Consider the following 22,709-nt stretch of genomic DNA (forward strand, 5'->3'; position numbering starts at 1 on the left):
AGAGGTGAACCTCTCAACCACCCTGAAATGTCTACAGCGGCGACAAATCAAGGAGCTGTGCACTAGCTTCGCCTCATTGTTCTCAGCCACCCCAGGACGGACTGAACGGGCATACCACTCCATTGACACAGGTAATGCTCACCCCATTAGAACCCCACCCTACCGGGTGTTTCCTCATGCCCAAGCTGCTATAGAACGGGAGATCCAGAACATGCTACAGATGGGTATAATCCGCTCATCTACCAGTGCATGGGCATCTCCCGTGGCTCTGGTACCCAAACCAGATGGGGAAATACGCTTTTGCGTGGACTACCGTAAGCTAAATGCGGTAACTCGTCCGGACAACTATCCAATGCCACGCACCAATGAGCTATTGTTGAAGTTGGGACGTGCCCAGTTCATCTCTACAATAGACTTAACCAAGGGGTACTGGCAAGTACCGCTAGATGAACCTGCCAAGGAGAGGTCAGCATTCGTCACCCATGTGGGGGTGTATGAATTTAATGTCCTTCCTTTCGGCCTTCGAAATGCACCCGCCACCTTCCAGAGGTTGGTAGATGGTCTACAAGCAGGACTGGGAGAATATCTAAGCTAGGAAAAATACCTTGACAGGAGTGCAGGACTTCAAAGAAGGATCAGGGCAGGGGTGAGATCTCGGAGCAGGGGCAGGGGGCGGGGCAAGGGTGTTTGGTTTTGTGCGATTAGGAAGTCGGCACCACATTTGGAGCAAGTCTGGTGCCTAACTCATCTCTAAAGCCTACTACACTAGCTTATGTGGCTCACATTCTTTGACCCTATTTCTCCCCATTCTTTGTACAGGGAAGATAGACTCCTAACTTGGGTTTGTGGATCACAGCGTTGTTCCTGTGATTTTCATAGGCACCTAAGTTAGGTATCACTACATTCAGCATTTCAATAACTAAGTCCCTTTGTGGATACCACCCTAAGAGACTCTAAATCACAGAGTAATTCTTTAATTGAATATTTAAGTATTTTTAACAAAAGCCTCTTACAGACCATTGTTTTAGTTCTCTTTCTATAGGTAGGTCTTCGCAGCAAAAAACCAAACAAACCACAGTGGGGATAATACTGGAAAAGGGACATTCTGTGAGTATCTGATGAGATGTTACTTATCAGACACAGAAGAATAATAAAACACAGAGCCAAGCTGGATTCTCAAAACAACAACAACAGACCCGTCTATTTATGCACTGACAGCTTTATTTGCAGAGTCAGTAATGGTTAAAAGAAATGCTTACAATGGCTTTAATTTAATTAGGGCAACACCATTAAATTTGTCAAGGTATTAATGATAAGTATATTATAGTACACTGGGCTGGTCTTAAAATTTATGAACCATCATTTTCAGTGATTAATCAGCATTTTAATGCCAGTTAATTGGATAATACAAGCATTTGTCAGATATTTTAATATAGCAACCACTCTTAATGCCAGAAAAAAAGTTTCTGAAATAAATTAATACCAGTTTCTTACACTTGAAGATATACGTCAAGGAATTAGCGTATTTGTTTTGTCTACACTGTAATGATCCATGTCAAATGGAAATGCTAGGGCACTGGTAAAAGAAGTTAATGCAACAACCTATGAATCCTCCTCTCCAGTCAGATAGTCTCAGTACAATCAATGGATCATTTATTTGTGGGAGAGCAAAATAATTTAAGTGTTTAGCAAATGGACCCTTTGAAGAACAAAAATGTTTTCTATTCCTGGAGGCTAGTGGTTTTTACTCTTGATTCCTCTTTAAACATTGAATACCTTGCTTCGACTGTGGCCAACATTAACTATATTCCTTATTACATTAATAGAGTTATTTACATTTAACTATTCCCACTAGGTCAGGAAACAAATAAAGTATGAAATGTATTTAGAACATTAAACTAATTCTGGGATTCTTACAGAAACACAATTATCAACACCAACCATAATATTAATATTATAAGAACTGATGCTTAAAGTACAAATACAGAGGGAAAAAAACAAAAACAAAGAAAAAAAAACCAATCCAACAGCCACCATGCCTTAGGATAGTCTATAAAGATGAAGTATTTCCTTATCTGAGTTCCTAATTTTAAGAATATTTTCTTTTATCTTTCTTTGAGTTAAATTTGGAGATAGGTATTACCAGTCTCTACCTCCTAGAACTGGAAAGGACCTTGAAAGGTTATTGAGTCCAGCCCCCTACCTTCGCTAGCAGGACCAGTTTTTGCCCCAGATCCCTAAGTAGCCCCCAACAAGGATTGAACTCACAACCCTAGGTTTAGCAGGCCAATGCTCAAACCACTAAGCTATCCCTCCCTAGGCACTAACAATTATAAATGCGGCTTAATTTGCCTTTTGGTCTCAGTTGTCCCTTCTAGAGCCCTTTTAGGGTACTTCCACACTGGAATAAAAGACTTTGTCCAGCTCTTCATTGTAGCCACTGTCATATCATTGTGCCCTATTGTAGTAAAAGGATAGAGCGTAAGGTTAAAACTCCATGCCCTGGGAGTTGGTTTTCCTATATATTGTACAGGGCTGAGCACACATTAGCATTTACCTATTAATGTGTTATCAAGTATTATATTTCAGCACTTTTTACTTGTAATTAACCGCAATATTATTATGTAACCAACACTGGCATGACAATTAATACATTGTGTTACCAGTGTCCCACTGTGCTTAAAAATGAGTTTCCATTATTTTCTTTGATTAAAAGGATGATGGATTTTGTATACTGTTATTCTCAATAGACTCTTGAAAGAAGACTGATAAACGACTAGAGCAAGACAGTATTCCTGATCATTTTAACATTTTTAGGAAAAGAAATTTGGGATATAAGGGTTCAGTGTGATTGAAAAATGCCCAAACATTTGGACATTTTTTTTTATCTATACACTAAGATGAAATATTAATTTGGCTGGGGGGGGGAAACAGGTGAAGCAATATTTAAGAGTGAAAGCTTATGCAAATCACCTAGTCCAGATGAGATGAATCCTAAAATGTACAGAGAATTGGCAAACAATGTGACTGAACCGCTGGAAATTATTTTTGAAAAACTATTGACAAATGGGAGCACACTGAAAGAAAGCATATGCTCTACCTATAATCAGGAAAAAATGAGTGTTTATGGCAGTTACCATTCTGCAAGTGTCATATCTATCTCCAGTAAATTATCATAGCTTAAGAAAGCAAAACCAACCACTAAGTATGAAGGATGTGATAGATCAATATGTGATAAATATATTGGATGGAAATTTCCAAAGCAGTTTTGCCATGGACTTCAAACAGGAGCACAGAATTAAGGCAATGCTAAGTGCTTTGTGTTTATAAATATGAAATCTTGCAACAACAAAAAACATACAGCGTTTTGATAAGATTACAAATGGAATGGATAATGGGAGGACAATATTGTACAGCTGGGCAAATTTTTGTCCAAAACTTCCTCCCATTAAAAAAAAAAGTACATTAGAGTCAGAAACATTTGCTGAGATGTTGCATTTGAAAACAGATTTTTTTAGAAATCAGAATGTTTCATTTTGACATGTTCAAAATTAACACTTAAATTTTTCAAATCAAAATGGCTGCTTTCAAATGTGCATCAATTTGTTTAAAAGAGAAAAATATTAAAACAAATGAAATGAAACATTTACTTCTGGGTTGAACAATATATTTTGTTTAAAAAAAATTGAAATGAAGAATGTTGTACCTGGTCAGACGGAATGTTTTGTATTGACCCAAAAAATGAACTTAAAAAAAAGTGTTGGTTTACTGAAAATTTTTAAAAAAAAGTTGATCACTATGTAACAAAAATGTTTTAATTTTACAGACCTGCCAATGAATCAGTTATTTGCATACCCTGTAGTCTCCCAAAATCCATGTTGAAATTTGATCAAACTATTATCATGTGAACTGGCGTGAACAAAATAGAGTAACAATAAGTACAATATAGTTTTTCCAGATTTTCTTGTGGGAACCCTGCACACACTGGACTATGGGAGAAATTAGCTACTTCTACAGCACCATTCCTCCTTACTCAGGCCAAGAAATCTCCATGCATGGAGAGGAGATAGATAAGCTGGCCAGTAATGAGCGGGGTGGCATACAAATCACTTTTCTTCCCCCTGACTGACAACAACCAGAAGGGAATACACTGGAAGGCTAATAGAGCTTGAGGATATATTAACTTTGTGTTGTGGTGGAGCCGCATATACTGTGGAACTCCTTAAGGGGGCTTAGGGCAATAGCAGCAGCATCTTACTGATGAGCAGGCCACTTTCAAGATAAACTCCTTATTATGTACAAGAACTATGTATAGAAATGAGGTAACCAAACTACAATTACTCTGTGTAGCCCGTTCTGGGCTTCTTTGTTTATGACTCAGCAGAAAGTCAGTCAGGAAACCCAAGACTGCATCTGGAATGTACAGGAAGTGTGGCATCTCCACAACTTCCTCAAGGACTTTCTCTATAGCATAGCTGCAGGCAAATAAATCTGAAAAGGGTCAGGGTACCCCAGAAATAGCATGGTAGCATAATGGCCATGGTCAGCAGCCAATCAAGTTCCAGATCCTCTGATATCACCTGAACAGCTGTGCAAGAGGGACAAAGCTTGCTCCATTCAATTAAATAATCTGGGGCCTCACCAGTGGCTCCTTCTTGCATTTTTCCACCAACAGGATGGGGCAAGTTGGCCCCCAAAAGTTCACAATGCAAATTGGTATTTATTTTAACAAATACATACAAATTTAGCACAACAATCACATCCAATAAGGGTTTTTGCCATGTGTTAGTTACTATACATCCTTATATACAAATGCATATTTGTAGCATAGGGATTTTTTTTTAAATCTATTGTTATTGTATGTACAATATTAACAATTTCCATAACACCTTTATATGCCAAAATAATAACATAATTTATAACAAAGGTTGATGCATGTTTAAGTATAAGAATGAATACCATGACTATAATCAAACCTCAAAAAACTGTCTAATTGCCTCTGAAGCTTTAAACTACTTAAATATTGCGCTTTAGATTCATATTAAATGTAAAAGTGAGGCTAACATTCCCTATTACAGGTCCAACATATAGAATATATTTTAATATTTAGCTAAGTTGTATATTTTACTATGCAGGTTGCATATAAAATTGGGCTGCAAAATTTGTCAGTCTGTGCATACTTTATTTTCCTAGTTTATTTCCTGTCTTAATGTGGGAGATCTTCAAGCAGTACCAGATTTTAATTAACATGAGCTATAGCCTGTTTTTGATCCACATATTGATGATACCTGTGTAGGGACTGAAGGCCAGATTTTCAAATGTATTTAGGTGACTAGTGGTATTATCAAAAGTACTTAGAAACCTTACTCCCAATGCGAGTTAAAAAAAATAAATCTGTCCTTGACAGCTTAATATGAAACTATATTTTGTACTTAGATATAATAGAGTTGATTTCAACAATGAAAGGGTTTTTTGATTTTCTTTTCTTTTAAGCTTGTTAACGAGCTGAATCCAGGGAGCTACAGTTCTCTTGCAGGCACTGTAAGTAATTCATTTCCTATGTTTTGGTAGGTATTTCTATGTTCCAACCTATTTCTTTTCTGAGATCTGGTGAGCTCATTTCTTAAGGTGGCAGGACTACAGTTCTTGGTTTAAGGGAAGAGCTGATAATTCCTCCATAATTTCCTTTTATTTGATTATGTATCACTGCTTTACTAATTCTAACTAATAGAATGCAAAGCAGCTTATTTTTAACCAAACCTATGCTTTAAACCCATAACTCTATATTCAGTGTGTACACTTCTAAATATGGGACAAAATGAATTCAGTCGCTTAAAAGTAACAACTGTTTCAAATTATTTTTTGCATTGTCAAAACAAAGATTAAGCTCTCATCTGTGGCAGTGACCCTGCCCCCCATACAAGTGTATGTGGAGGAAGATTAAACTTGTGTAAGCACAGTCAGGATAAGCTCTACCCTGACATCTGGTGAAAAGAATTTCAGAGAATGTATTTGCATAGGCACGCCTACCCTATCCCAGACTGCTGAGCTGTGGGACTGCTTGGTGACAAATGATTCACCCTCAGTTGGGTGGTACTTGCTAGACAAGGGACATGGGTTCCAAAACACAGTGAATTGAGAGAGGCTGGGGACAGGTATCTGTCCCTGGTGGTGCAGTTCCCTTGTGGAGTCAGCGGCACCATTTCCATCCCCTCCTCTCCACTGTGGAATGTCAGAGTTGATTTTTTTATTCCCTCAAGAATTTAGATACAGGTTACTGAGCTGAACTCACTTTGGGCTAATGGTGCACTAGCACTGGGGCTCCCCCACTAAGAGCTGAGATCATTGAGAGTTGAAATCACTAAAGAGCTGAAATTACTGAGCTGAGAGCACTGAATACTGTGCTAACTAGTAGGGGAGCCTGAAGCTATACTGTGGAACCGAGCAGCTGGTGGAGTGGAGCAGTTGTGGGGATGGCTGGAGCGGATCACAGGACAGCTGGTGGCAGCAGAGCGGCTGGCAGAGCGAGTAGCTGTGGGATGGGTGGAGTGGCCCACAGAGCGAACGGAGCTGAGCAGTATGCAGGGAGAACTAGAGCAGCTCATGGAGCAGAGCAACTGGTGGAGCGGAGCAGTTTCTGAGGATGGCTGGAGGAGCAGAGTGGAGCGGCTGGTAAAGCGGAGCAGTTCGTGGAGAAGGCGGAAGCAGAACCCACGGAGAGGCAGGGCAGTTGGCCCTGGACCACGTAAGGTGCCTCTTTCTACCCAGGCTGGGGGGAGGGACCTCTACAGATAAACTCTCGAACTCTGGGGTGGCATTGACCAGAGACTTTTGGGTTGTTGGACTTCGGGGTGATTGGACTTAAAACCCTAAGGGGAAAAAGGACAGTGCCAAACGTACTTGGAGGTGGGTTTTTGTTTATGGTTTGTGTTATAACCCTGTTTGTGGTGTTTCTCCAATGGGATGCCGCATTGATTCCTTCCTTTATTAAAAAGATTTTGCTACACTCAGACTCCGTGCTTGCGAGAGGGGAAGTATTGCCTCCTAGAGGTGCCCAGGGGGTGTATGTGAGTGTCCCAGGTTACTGGGTGGGGGCTCGAGCCGGTTATGCATTGTGTTACTGAAACGGAACCCCTGGATACTGAACCCGGCCCTTGTTGCTGCCAGCTCAGAGGGGCAGAAGGGTTACATTTTTGGGGGCTCGTTCGGGATGCCTGGGTCAGTACCCCTCGCAAGCACCAGTTGAGTGTTCCACTGTATTGGGAAATAATTGTGTTTATATTTTGAGGAAACTACTGTTTGTATAATGGCTAATATGTCGGGTTTGTTGGGCCCCAGTCCTGCACCCTCTAGCTCAGGGGCAGCAGACTCAGCCTATGATTGGGCAAAAGCACTGGGGCATATATTGGAAAATATTGTGTTGGCCTATGCTACGTCAAATTCTTGTCGTAAGTTAAGGTTATTTGATGGGGAAGAGGAGTTTGAACTCTTGTCGGAGCATACTACTGAAACGCTGCGGGAGTGGGCCGTACTCGATGTAGAAAAGCGACGATGTCTAATAGAGAGCCTTAGTGGCCCAGCATTAGATGTAATTCACACCCTGAAGCTCACTGACCCTGAGGTCAGTGTGAAGAACTGCCTAGAGGCCCTTGATAATACCTTTGGGAGCGTAGAGGGCCTGAGGACAGTTACTGTAAATTCATTAATTCCCGACAGCAAAGGGGTGAGAAAATTTCAGCCTATATACAGAGGCTGGAGAGACTACTTCAGAGAGCTGTTATGAGAGGAGCAGTGATTGCTGAGCAGATGGATCAGACCAGACTGGCTCAAGTTGTAAGAGGGACTCAGTATCAGAACCCAATCCTACTTCATCTCCGACTAAGAGAACGGCAGGAACATCCCCCAAGTTACTCCCAGCTGATAAAGGAGGTCAGGGAAGAAGAAGAAAGGCAGGCAGCCAGCGAGTGTTGGGAAGCCCAAACATTGGAACCACCCAGCACGACACCACCGCCAATGGCCAGTGTACTGATGGTGAGCACCACAGAGGAACTTGCCCAACAAATGCAGGTCCTGACAGAACGGATAGCTGAGCTGCAAAGCATCATTGACCGAGCTAAGATTTCCAGGAATAAGGAGCCTCAGACTGTGACGATAGAGAAGTCAGTATCTAGAGTCACCGTCCCACCTCGCCGAATGGGGAAAGGACAATTCTTTTGCTACCGGTGTGGTCAGGATGGGCACAGTGCTGCTAACTGCCATAAGGAAGAGAACCCCTCCTTAGTGTATGAAAAGCTGAGGATTAGTTGGAAGAGATCCAGTAGCTGCCAGAAGGTCTGGGGACAGAGACCACCTAGGCCAAGAGGATTTGAAGATTCCCCCAGAAGAGACCATCCAGCTGGGATCCCTGCAGGACTGATAGGGCCTCGAGCAGAGGTCATGGTGAGGATTGAAGGGGCGGAGTGTAAAGCCGTGCTTGACACTGGATCTCAAGTGACTATTATATTTCAGTCATTCTACCAACAGATGCTTAGGCACCTGCCCATACAGCCACTGACTGGCATTGGTCTGTGTGGCCTCAGCATGGATGAATACCCTTATCAAGAGTATGTCATAGTGCACCTGGAATTCCCAGAGGAGGTTGCTGGGGTAAAGCAAGAGGTAGACACCGCTGCTTTAATATGCCCTGACCCCAAAGGAGCCTCTGATGTGTCTGTGCTAATAGGGACCAACTCCAGCCTCTTTAGGATACTGGCCGATTACTGCAGACAGCAAGCAGGAGACCAATATCTGAACACCTTGGTGATACACACACACTGTGCCGCGACTTACAGAAAAATTGAGGACACAAGAAAAGTGATGCCTGATTTGCCAGTAGGAGCACTGAGGTATGCGGGCCCGGTCCCTTTAGTGGTGCCTGCCATGTCAGAAAAGGAGGTGATTGTCAGGAGTACCTGCCTAAAAGGAAATCAGGGAACATTAGCTGTGGTAGAGCAGCCAACCAAGGGAGGGCTCTCAGAAGGAGTGCTGGTTCTCAGTGGAGTCATAACCCTACCTGCTGAAGCCCAGGAGGAGGTGACGATACTAGTTGCTAATGAAACACGCCGTGATGTGTTTGTAAAACCAGGGCAGAAGATTGCAGACATCTTTGAGCCTGAAAGCGTTGTGAGACCCCAGTGTGAAGCTGAAGTTCCAATGATAGATCCTGCGAAGTTTGACTTCGGGGACTCACCGCTGTCTGAGGAGTGGAAGGATCGCCTGAGGAAGAAGCTTTGCGAGAGATCCAAGGTGTTCTCACTACATGAGTGGGACGTGGGATGTGCAAAGGGAGTGGAACGCCATATCAGGCTACAAGATCCCCGACCCTTCAGGGAGAGGTCTAGGAGGATTGCCCTCTCTGAGATGGAAGATGTGCACCATCATCTTCAAGAGCTGATCGCGAATGGTATCATCACAGAGTCACGAAGCCCCTATGCCTCACCCATTGTGGTCGTTCGTAAGAAGAGTGGAAAAATCTGGATGTGTATTGACTACCGCACCCTAAACAGGCGCACTACAGTTGATCAATACACCATGCCTCGAGTACAAGATGCCTTGGACTGTTTGCTGGGTAGTCAGTGGTTCTCTGTGTTGGATCTTTGGAGTGGATACTACCAGATCCCTCTGGGAGAAGAGGATAAGGAGAAGACAGCCTTCATCTGCCCGTTAGGGTTCTACCAGTTCGAACGCATGCCACAAGGGATTTCTGGGGCCCCTGCCACATTTCAACGACTTATGGAAAAAGTCGTGGGAGACATGAATTTACTGCACGTGTTAGTTTACTTGGATGACCTGATTGTGTTTGGAAGAACCCTGGAGGAACATGAAGAAAGACTTCTTAAAGTGCTCGATAGGTTGGAGGCATACGGTTTGAAGCTTTCAATCGATAAATGCCAGTTCTGCCAAACCTCAGTGAAGTATGTAGGTCACATCGTGTCCCAAGAGGGTGTGAGTACTGACCCCGATAAAATAGAAGCACTCATTAACTGGCCACGTCCCAGTAACTACAGAGAACTCAAGACGTTTCTTGGATTTAGTGGCTACTACCGCAGATTTGTGAAGAACTATGCTACGATTGTAAAACCTCTGAATGATCTTACCAGGGGATACCAGTCCAACAAGAACAAATCTAAGACCCAGAATAAGCGGAGGCCTCCAAAGCCTCCTTTGCAAAGACACTATGGCCCCTTCGAACCATTTGGGCCACGGTGGGATGAAAGATGTGAGAGGGCTTTTCGGGAAATCATTACTTGCCTAACTCATGCTCCCATCCTAGTCTTTGCTGACCCAAGCAAACCGTTTGTCCTGCATACTGATGCCAGTTTGGAGGGTCTGGGAGCAGTACTGTATCAGGAAGTGGAAGGCAAACACAAACCGGTAGCCTTTGCCAGCCGAGGACTGTCTGACAGTGAAACTCGCTACCCCATCCACAAGCTGGAGTTCTTGGCCTTGAAATGGGCCATCACTGAGAAATTTCGAGACTACTTGTATGGTGCTCGGTTCCAGGTGTGGACAGACAACAACCCACTGACCTATGTGTTAACAAGTGCTAAATTGGATGCTACAGGCCAGAGATGGGTGGCCGCCGTGGCTAGCTATGAGTTCAGCATTCAATACCGATCAGGGAGGAGCAATGTAGATGCAGATGCCTTGTCCAGACGTCCGCAGGCACCTGACGTTGCTGTGATACCCACGGATGGCGTGAGAGCTATCTGCAGTGTGAGTCGCCGAGAGCCGGAGGCCCCTGAGAGCCTTGATGGATGTGTTGCTGAAGCTTTGGGCCTGCCCCCTGAATGCATGCCTTCTGCTTCAGTGAACTATATTGCTTGAGACCAATCTCCTTTGCCCATGCTCAATGCAGCTGACTGGCAGGAAGCCCAGCTGCAAGATGTGATACACTTGTGATACACTACTTGCCAAAAGAGAGGGGCAAGGCCCAGCTGCGGTTGTCCCACTTACCCCAGAGGGTAAACTACTATTGAGAGAATGGACCAAACTGAGACTGATTCAGGGAGTGCTACATCGCGTGACCACAGACCCTCTACAAAAGCAACGGAATCAACTAGTGCTGCCAAAAGAGTACAGAGCCCTGGCCATGAGGGCCCTGCATGATGACTTTGGACATTTAGGGATGGAGAGGACCCTGGAACTTATCCGCAGTAGATTCTATTGGCCTCGGATGGCCGAAGATGTTCGCAGAAAATGTGACACCTGCGCTCGATGTGTTCAAAGGAAAACTCTGCATATCTGAAGAACATCACCAGCAACAAACCCATGGAGCTGGTTTGCATTGATTTCTTGTCCTTAGAAGTAGATAAGAGGAATATTGGGAACATTCTAGTAGTGACCGTCCATTATACGCGATATGCGCAGGCATACCCCACACGTGATCAGAAGGCCACTACCGTCACTCGAGTACTGTGGGAAAAATATTTCTCAGTTTATGGATTCCCAGCCCGGATACACTCGGATCAGGGACGAGACTTTGAGAGTCACCTTCTGAAGGAGGTGCTGAGGATAGCAGGAATTAAAAAGTCAAGGACAACGCCTTATCACCCACAGGGTGATCCTCAGCCAGAGAGGTTCAACCGAACCCTGTTAGATATGTTAGGGACTTTGCGGCCAGAGCAGAAGGCAACCTGGAGCCAACATGTCACATTTCTAGTGCACGCCTACAACGCCACAAAGAACGACGCTACGGGAGTCACCCCATATCTCTTAAAGTTTGGGCGAGAACCAAGATTACCCATAGACCTGTGCTTTGGTGTATCCGAGGATGGAGATAGCTATGAAACTCACCAGCAATATCTATCCCGACTACGAGAAAAGCTGCGGGATGCTTATCACTTAGCTACATCTGCAGCTCAGAAGAATGCAGGCCGCAACAAACATCGATATGATGCTAGGGTACGTCTGCAAGAGCTCCAGCCAGGGGACAGAGTCCTGCTGTGAAATTTGGGTATTGCTGGCAAACACAAGATAGCTGACAGGTGGAAGGCAATACCTTACCTAGTGATGGAAAAGCTAGGAGACTTGCCGGTTTATAAGATCAAACCTGAAGAGGGTACAGGGCAGACGAAGACCATGCACAGAAACCTTTTGCTCCCTGTGGGGGAATTGGAAGGCAGCCCTTATGAGATTGGCCACAACTGGGCAACTGGGCAGAACGAAGGTGCTGTGCCAAAGCCGCCTTCCAACGTGGACAGCCGGCTCCCTGCAGCTAACCTACCCTTACTCAGCACATCTGAGAGTGAGTCTGAGGAGGAAGACACAACCATGGTGTATCCTGGGATGAAGACAAGATTTCAGTCTCGATCCGCTGAATCAGAAGAGAGCACATCCTCTTCCGCCCTAAACTATATGGCAGAAGTATTTAGGCCCATTCCTGACATCCCTGAGCCACTGGTGGGACCCCCATGTAATGACTTACACAGGCTATTGGACAGTGGTTACATACAGATGGAAGATGTCCAGAGCACCTGCGACCCTCCACTGTTAGAACTAGAAATGCAGGGGCCTATGCCATTATCTGAGGGGAACTCACAGGAAACCTCCCCATCCTTCACTCAAGAGGATGTCCCCCTGACCATAGCAACAGAGATTCTCAATAGGCAAGACAGGGTAATAAGACCAGTGAAACGGTTAACTTACGATGCACCTGGGGTGATTAGTGAGGAGCCTATACACTTAGTACACAGATTTGTGAAAGCTAAAGTGGGCTATCTAATGCCTTTTGGAGGGGACCAATAAGTTGGTATAGTAGGGAATGTGATTTGTCGGGAGACAAATTCTTGGCTGGGGGGAGGATGTAAGCAGAGTCAGGATAAACTCTACCCTGACATCTGGTGGAAAGAATTTCAGAGAATGTATTTGCATAGGCACGCCTACCCTATCCCAGACTGCTGAGCTGTGGGACTGCTTGGTGACAAATGACTCACCCTCAGTTGGGTGGTACTTGCTAGACAAAGGACATGGGTTCCAAAACCCAGTGAATTGAGAGGGGCTGGGGACAGGTATCTGTGCCTGGTGGTGCAGTCTCCTTGTGGAGCCAGCAGCACCATTTCTACCCCCTCCTCTCTCCACTGTGGAATGTCAGAGTTGATTTTTTTATTCCCTCAAGAATCTAAATACAGGTTACTGAGCTGAACTCACTTTGGGCTAATGGTGCACTAGCAGTGGGGCTCCCCTACTAAGAGCTGAGATCGCTGAGAGTTGAAATCACTAAAGAGCTGAAATTACTGAGCTGAGAGCACTGAGTACTGTGCTAACTAACTAGTAGGGGAGACTGAAGCTATACCGTGGAACTGAGCAGCTGGTGGAGTGGAGCAGTTGTGGGGATGGCTGGAGCGGATTATGGGACAGCTGGTGGCAGCGGAGCGGCTGGCAGAGCGAGTAGCTGTGGGACGGGTGGAGTGGCCCACAGAGCGAACGGAGCTGAGCAGTTTGCAGGGAGAACTAGAGCAGCTAATGGAGCAGAGCAACTGGTGGAGCAGAGCAGTTTCTGAGGACGGCTGGAGGAGCAGAGCAGAGTGGAGTGGCTGGTAAAGCGGAGCAGTTCATGGAGAAGGCGGAAGCAGAACCCATGGAGAGACAGGGCAGTTGGCCCCGGACCACGTAAGGTGCCCCTTTCTACCCAGGCTGGGGGGAGGGACCTCTACAGATAAACTCTCGAACTCTGGGGTGGCATTGACCAGAGACTTTTGGGTTGTTGGACTTCGGGGTGATTGGACTTAAAACCCTAAGGGGAAAAAGGACAGTGCCAAACGTACTTGGAGGTGGGTTTTTGTTTATGGTTTGTGTTATAACCCTGTTTGTGGTGTTTCTCCAATGGGATGCCGCATTGATTCCTTCCTTTATTAAAAAGATTTTGCTACACTCAGACTCCGTGCTTGCGAGAGGGGAAGTAGTGCCTCCTAGAGGTGCCCAGGGGTGTGTGGTATGTGAGTATCCCAGGTCACTGGGTGGGGGCTCAAGCCGGTTATGCATTGTGTTACTGAAACGGAACCCCTGGATACTGAACCCGGACCTTGTTGCTGCCAACTCAGAGGGGCAGAAGGGTTACACTTGTATGACTGTGCTGTTCAGTTCACAGGTTGGGTGAGTACAGGCTGTTTTTTCTGCCTCACCCCCCTCCCCTCCAACGTGGAGGGGGATTGGACTATGGCCCCATCTTTAGCCTATTCACATTGGGGCAACGTGTGCCTTGGGAGCATGTAGTGGGAACACTCGCTGCATTCTCCTCAGTACAGGGATGGAGAAGAAGCTACTTGCATCCTTTCCCATTTGAGCACACCCACAAGGACTAAGATACAAATTTAGTGCTTGAAAAAGTTCTGTTCCTTCCCTTTCCCTCATCTTGTCCTATCCTTCGGCTACCATCAGGACACCTTTGAAGACAGAAAGACATGGAGCTTACATTCTTCTGATGTCACCAAGAGCACTGTTCATTGGCCAGAAGATACACTGAATACACGTCCAGCAGCAAGACCTTTCCTATATACTTTAGCTTTCAGAGTAAACTATAATGGACAAAAGGAAGAGAACTTTTCTATGCAGTACTACAAAGTACTATAAATCTTCTAGTTAGTTACATTAATGCGGAGTAATCACACATACACATTAGGTCTGTCAAGTGATTAAAAAATAAATTGCATGATTAATAAAAAACTAAACATAAAATACCATTTATTTTAATATTTTGGATATTTTCTACATTTTCAAATATATTGATTTCAATTACAACACGGAATACAAAGTGTATATGCTTACTTATTTATTTTTTGATTAAATATTTCCATTGTAAAAAAATGAGAGTAGCATTTTTCAGTTTACTTCCTACAAGCACTGTAGCGCAAGCTCTTTATCATGAAAGTTGAACTTAATTACACTGCTCTACAGCCAAAATGCTTCTGAAATAAATGTAGTCCAACTTTACTAATTCTGGGTCACTGAGAACGAAAATGATGCTTAAAATTGTTGATTGGCTCTAGTTTTCAAGATATGCTATTGGGTCAGTATATATGACCCTTGACTTGGGAATGGCGGAGGATAAGTGAGTTATAAAGGGAAGGGATCTCAATTTAAACCAGAAATGACTAAAATACATCCTTGACTGGATCTATGAATAAATCCATGACTGGGTTTGGACAGTACTTGCTTTTTAGGCAAAACAATGAATGATGCAATCTGAAGCTGGTATTGCGTCATACATGATATAAATTGCATCATGTTATTCCTAGAAGTCATGGATGATGCAATCATAACGAAGCTTACATCACTCTGCTGAACAAATTGCCCTATATCAGCTCTAGAAATCATACAGTGTCGTGCTCTCTTATTTGTCAGTGTTTGATTTTGCAAAGGGACACATTTCTGTTTAGCCAAAGTGAGCAGAGATGCCTCGTACTTGTGTGAACAGTGCAGATAACTTCTGCTATGTTTGCGGTGAAGTGACTTTTGCATCACAAAAGAGCAGTATAACCACTATGGTTAAGAAAGCCTATCACCTTTATTTTGGATGCAAAATTGGAGATCAGGACAAGAGGTGGGCCCCACACATATGCTGCAAGACTTGTGCAATAAATCTTCGCCAGTGGTGAACAGGAAAAGGAAATCTATGCCTTTTGCAGTGCCAATGGTTTGGAGAGAGCCAACAGATCATACCAGCAATTGTTACTTCTGCATGGTGCCTCCAGTTGGGAAAGGTGTGTCAAAGAAGAAAAAGTGGACTGTGCATTATCCAAATATTCCATCAGCTATACGCCCAGTACCCCACGGAGAAGGACTGCCGAGTCCTGATGCACCAGACTCCTTCTCACTTGAGTCAGACGAGGACGAGGAAGAGGATGAAACTTCTGGTCCTGAACCATCAATGTCACAGGACCCACATTTTCTCCCATCCTCCTCCTCTGAACCACACCTCCTAACACAAGGTGAACTGAATGACCTTGTCAGGGATTTGGAACTACCCAAGAGTAAGGCAGAGCTGTTGGGCTCCAGACTACAGCAGCGGAATCTCCTGGCAGGCTGTCAGGGCAAATGGAGCCTATCAATGCTTGCAGACTATTGCTGGACAGTGACAAGAGATGCTCCATTTAATGAATACAAGAGACAAGCCAAGAAGCGCCGAGTAGACACTGAATAGGACTAAACTATGTACATAATAGTTTTTTGCCTTTTCTTTCATAATAAATTTTATTTATAGAACTCTTTTGCTGATTTTTCAAGTGTTACATAAACAGGACAGGTGAAATATTATCATGTAAAGCAACGATAAACATATGAAAAGACCTAGGTTTACAATTTATGATTACAACTCTACTATCTACACAATATACATAGATATAAAATGTAAAAACTTAAATATTTTACAAACAGTAGCCAATCAGTTGTTTTAATTGTCATATTTGAATTCAGCACATCAAAATACATAATAAATATCACATTTTATCTCTGAAGCAGATGACTTCTCAAAAATTGTAGACCAGTGTTATCTACCAAAAAACTGCATTAAAAAATAAAACAATGTAAAATTTTAGAGCCTACAAGTCCACTCAATCCTTTTTCTTGTTCAACCAATTACTCAGACAAACAAGTTTGTTTACATTTGCAGGAGATAATGCTGCCTACTTCTTGTTCACAATGTCACCTGAAAGTGAGAACAGGTGTTCTCATCGCACTGTTGTAGCCAGTGTCGCAAGATATTTACATGCCAGATATGCTAAAGATTCATATGACTCTTCATGCTTCAACCACCATTCCAGAGAACAAAATCTACATTTGTAAATTGCACTTACATGAGAAAGAGACTGCACTACAGTGTTTGTATGAGGTGAATTGAAAATTACTGTCTCTTTTGTTTATCATTTGCAAATATTTGTAATCAAAAATATAGAGTGAGCAGTATACCCTTTGTATTCTATGTTGTAATTGAAATCAATATATTTAAGAATGTAGAATGTAGAAAAACATCCAAAAATTTAATAAATTTCAATTGGTATTCTATTGTTTAACAATGCAATTAAAATGGAGATTAATTGCAATTTATTTTTTAATTGCAATTAATTTTTTTGAGTTAACCGCGTGAGTTAACTGCGATTAATCAACAGCTCTAATACATACATATTATTATACTTTATTTTTATGATACTGTCCACAATTACCAGTGCATAATTTGTTGCCTTTCCATTTCACTTTATATTTTAAGTCTAGAGTATACAGAGATCTTACATAAAATGAGCAAATGAAACAGTACTGTCATTTTATACTCTAAGGGGCATACTGCTGTATTCAGCTTCCCTAATTCTCTGCCCTAGAACAAGTTAGAGCTGCCTGTGGGCAACTAACTTCCGCCAGTAGTGCATGATCCATTCCCTCTCCCCACCACCAGTCCCCTGCTTTCAGGTCATCATTGCAAGCTGTAAGGAAGGAAACATGGGCTCTGGCTGGGCTAACTCCACCTGAACATCAGTCCCCCAGAACAGATTTAGTTAGTTAAATTTGGAAGTTACAGTTACCACTAGACTACATAATTTTATTTTTGTTACCCTCATTCACCTTTCTCTTTCTGTATGCCATACTCTTGTTTCAAGTTAGACTGGAAACTTGCCAAGATCTCTTATTATATGTTAGCACTACACTTACCGCTATAGTGAACCCAATCTTGAATGGGGCCTTTAGGTGCTACTGCATATGGGAAAGATTAATACAATCAGCTGTTCTTGATGACTTTATGAAAGATATTTCCTTTTTGTTGACTTTTCTGTAGTCTCCCCTCCAAAAACAGACCAATGTGGACAATCAGAACATTCCAATACTTATTTTCTAGACCAGGCGTGGGCAAACTATGGCCTGCGGGCCACATCCAGCCTGCGGGACTATCCTGCCCAGCCCCCAAGCTCCTGGCCCAGAAGGCTAGCCATCATTGTCAATCTAAGGATGTCATCAAATTTGTCAAGGGTTTTTTCCCTACTTTGAACTTTAGCATCCAAAAAGTGGGGACCTACATGATCACTTTTAAGCTTAATTACCAGCTTAAATTTGGTACGCGGCCACCAGCCAGAAGTCTGTGTCTGGCACACTTCTCTTCCCCCAAAAACCTTCCCTGGGGAACCCAAGACCCAAACTCCTTGGGTCTTAAAACAAGGAGAAATAAACCATCCTCCCTCCTTTCCCCCCCCCCCCAGACTTTCCCCTCCCTGAGTTGCCTTGGAAAGCTACACAGATCCAAACTCCTTGGATCTTAAAACAAAGAGGAATTAACCATTCCCTTCCTTTCCCCCCCACCAATCCCTTGTGAGTTTAGACTCAATCCCTTGGATTCCAAAACAAGGAAAAATCAGATTCTTAAAAAAAAAAAAAAAAAAGCTTTTAATTAAAAAAAGAAAAAGGTAAAAATTATCTCTGTAAAATCAGAATGGAAAATGCTTACAGGGTACTCAGATTCATATAGCCTAGAGGGACTCTCCTCCCCAGCCTAAGATTCAAAGTTACAGCAAACAGAGGGAAAAATCCTTCCAGCAAAAGACACATTTACAAGTTAAGAAAACAAACATAAGACTAATCTGCCTTGCCTGGCTATACTTACAAGTTTGAAACATGAAAGACTGATTCAGAAAAATTGGGAACACCTGGGTGTACGTCTGGTTCCTCTTAGCCCCAACAGCGAACAACGAATAAAACAAACAAACACAAACAAAGACGTCCCTCCACCAAGATTTGAAAGTATCTTGTCCCCACATTGGTCCTCTGGTCAAGTGTCAGCCAGGTTCACTGAGCTTCTTAACCCTTTACAGGTAAAAGAAACATTAACCCTTAACCATCTGTTTATGACAAAATTAATGTGATTTATATGGCCAGATCTGCCAGGAAATTTGAAGGACCAGAGGATATTTGTCAATGCTGAACTGTCTTACCCTGCCCAGCAGCAAGCCACTAGATTACTCTGTGATCCTGTGATAAGTGATGGCTGGAGAGATTTTCTTATCTTAAGCACATGGGGAAAGATGTGTGTGTCCCTGATAGCCAGTGTCAGTCATAATAAAAACATCCAGCAGTCATTTTTAACCCCAAGGCCTATATGATAGATCACCGTAACCATTAAATAATTTGCTTATTCTCTACTTATCATCAGTCGGTGAGTTTAAAGGCAACTGAAAGGATAGAATATTACCTGGGGTGTTATGTCTGGAACATCTGAAATTCACCTGAGTGCCCAGATCTCCAGATGCCTGGGAACTTCTCCAAACCTCATTAGAACTTTTCAGAATATAGAATTTCCATCCTACAGGAAATTACAATATTTCAACATTTGTTTTTGTGCTGAAAGGAGAAGGAAAGGTGAAACACCAAAAGTTTTCACAGAAATAAAGATTTCCTTTACACATATTGGCATTTCTGATGAAAACAAAATGTTTCTTTTTTAATGTTGGTATTTTCTACATTTTTGAATTTCAAAATATTGAAGTGTCTATTTGAAAGTATATGTTTTTATATAGGCTACCAAATTGCTATTGACATGATAGCAACTTTTAGCTGTTACTGACTTAAATTGGATTTGAACCAGTACCCTGAGATGGAAGGCTCTGTGTACTTTTATCAGTCTCCTACACAATGGAATCTGTAGCCTTGCCTTCAAGAGGGAGGAAAAAGCCTGATTTTGATCTCATTAACAATGGTTTCACATCAATATAACCATGTCAATGTATTAACTCCTGATCTGCACTGGAGTAAGTAAAATCAGAATTACATGCAAAATTATTGGAGGTTTTAATCTTAGTTTTTAAACCTTGAAAAAGATTTTCCAAGTTTGGGGAAGTTTTAATCCTTTTCTTATTTTATCTAGACTATTTGACTCATTTCTAGTTACTTTCAGAATTTAGGTTAAGCACATAGAGTAAGTTGTGACATCCATTCTATACCATCTAAGTAAAACTAAAACAAGAAGATGCCAGCCTAAACAATCCAGTATACAGAACATAACTACAGTAACTTAAATGAGTGAGCTGGAGGCCTTTTAAACACTGGCAGCATTTTCTCCAGCTAAACAACTCCCTCTCTTTTTGTTTGTCTACTCTTAGCTTTGCAATTCTTGCACTCTCACTGTGAAGATCTCCATTGTTTTTAGGGTGCTTATGGTCCCAGACATTACATTCATTATCTTCAGATCAGTACATTTCAGCAGATAAAAAAAATGAATTTGGTAGGTAAACATCACATTCTCCAGCATGTAATAGCTGAAGCCTGGTTTGGGTATATGCAGGGTCAGCTCTTGGCACCAGCAAAGCAAGCACCTCCTTGGGGCAGCCCATTTGCAGGGGCGGCAGGGAAGCTGAGAACCAACATGGGGCTCTGGGAGCTGTAGTTCCTTGGTTAGCTCCCTTCCTATAGAGCCAGCCCTGGAGCAGGGAAAGAACTACATTTCCCAGCATTCCCTTGGCCACTACCAACAGGAAAGGAAGGGGGAGGGAGAGAGGTAGCTAAAACCTCATGCTGCAGCCTGCTGTGAATGGAGAGTTGCACTGTGAAGGGTAGTGAACCATATTTTAACATTCAAAAAACAGGACACTCCACAGGGAGGGAGGGTAGCCCCACCCTGCCACCATCCACTCCCTCCGACTGCCCCCCACAGAAACCCTAATGCATCAAACCCCCCTCCCCGCTCCCCTGATCACCCTCTTCTGGGACCCCTGCCCCTAACTGCCCTTTGGGACCCACTCCCTATCTAAGCCTCCCTTCTCCTTGTCCCTAACTGCCCCCTCGAGATCCCTACCACTTCCCCCCTAGGACCCCACCCCCTACCTGTTCCCTGACAAACCCCGGGACTCCCATGCCTATCCAACCACTGCCTGTCCCTTGACTGCCCCCCCCCAGCCCCTGACCCATCTAACTCCCCTTCTCCCTTCCCCTGACTGCCCCCCTGAACCTCCGCCCCATCCAACCCCCCCTGCTCCCTGTCCCTTGACTGCCCCCCCCGGAACTCCCTACCCCTTCTCCAACCCCCTAGCCCCCTTACCGTGCCACTCAGACCAGCATGTCTGGCTCCGCGCAGTGCCAGACACACTGCTGCATACATGCTGCCATGCTCCCCCGTGGAACCCACAGCCCCCCCCACACACACCCAGCACCTGCCTTCCAGATTTGAACACTCAAAATTCAGGAGTGCTCAAGCTCAATTTGGGCACCTGTTAACTTCATTTCTCCCAAATCAAATATACTGATCCACTGTAACTTGCTGTAGAACAACTAGGATAAAATTGAGCAAGAAATGCTTCCCAGTGGTTATTAGGACTGGAATTGCTATTTTCAACAGCCATTGCCTTTTTTTTGTTTGTTTGTTTAAAAGGAAGACAGTGATATTGCATTGGCAAATTCCCCATAGAAAGAATGAGTGGAACAAAAGAATAATAAAGGCACCTCAACTTTTCCTCATTTAAGTAGGACAGTCTTATAATATGCATCCAGATATCCTCCAATCACACAAGCTGAAAATTGTTCCACTTTATTGCAGCTCTGTAACCATATGGGACCCAATCCTGTCTGTGTTCTGTGCACATCCAAAATTCCTGTTGAATGACCCGCCCTGGGAGCAAGTTACCAGTGACCCAGGGCTGGGGCAGAAGGAGGATGCAGGTGTGTGTGGGGGGAGAGCCCAGGGCTGGGGTGGCAGAGGGGTGGAGGAAGGGCACTGGTGGGAGGGAAAGGATGGAGCCCAGCACTGGGGCAGGGGGTGGGGAGGGAGAGCCCAGGACTGGGACGGGGGGGCAGCCAAATTTTTTTTTTGCTTGGGGCGGCAAAAAACCTAGAGCTGGCCCTGGGTATATGAAGAACCTATTAGGTTTGTGTATTTGTGGGAAGGGGATGTATTATTTCTAAAGCTCTGTATGATAGCAATTGCTTTCAATTCATTCATTATTTCTTATATTTCCTTTTACAAATAGCAGAACAATTCCTCTCCCCCAAAATCCAGCCCTCAAAACTTGCTTGAATCACTATGCTTTCAATAGTAAAATAACTGAAATGTCCAAGCTGGACAGACTTTTTTTCCTTAAAGCAAAACTTGCTAGTAGCATGCACCTGGGTGTAAATTGTGATCTTCTGGGAATACTAACAGCTAGTTCAGCTCTTAGCTAAAAATAATACCACCCCCCAAATAGCAGTAGTGTATCAATACAGATAATATACAAAATGAAACAACTACAGTAATGAATGTTGAATCCCATGTTTGAAGTTAATGCAAAAGGTTGAAGGCAATTTATAAGCCCTACAGGATCCAGACACTTTAGGAAATTAGAGTACATGATTTAGTATCTTCTACCTTGATTACTACTGAAAATAAAATAGTTTGAATGTGGCCTGTGGTTCAAGATTAGTAAGCAAGTTGATGAAAGAGAAGCCGCTCTACTACAAGAGTCCGATCATATCGGAAATGAAACATGAACTACGGTTTTGGTGTTTGGGTAATGAAATTGGCTATGTAAAGGTGCCCTAGACTTTTATCCCTATTTTGTGATAATACCCAAAGCTAACTTTCTAGAAATGCTGCATCCCTACAGAGTACTTTTGGAAATCATATTTCAGTCTCAGGAGAATGCTACTGAAATCATCTTTCACAAGTGGAGTTTCCAAGGGGCCAATATTTCTAGACATGATCATTTAGTGTGCTAAGGAATATT

The sequence above is a fragment of the Gopherus evgoodei genome, chromosome 1, assembly GCF_007399415.2.
Source record: "Gopherus evgoodei ecotype Sinaloan lineage chromosome 1, rGopEvg1_v1.p, whole genome shotgun sequence".
In the NCBI taxonomy this organism is placed as follows: Eukaryota; Metazoa; Chordata; order Testudines; family Testudinidae; genus Gopherus; species Gopherus evgoodei.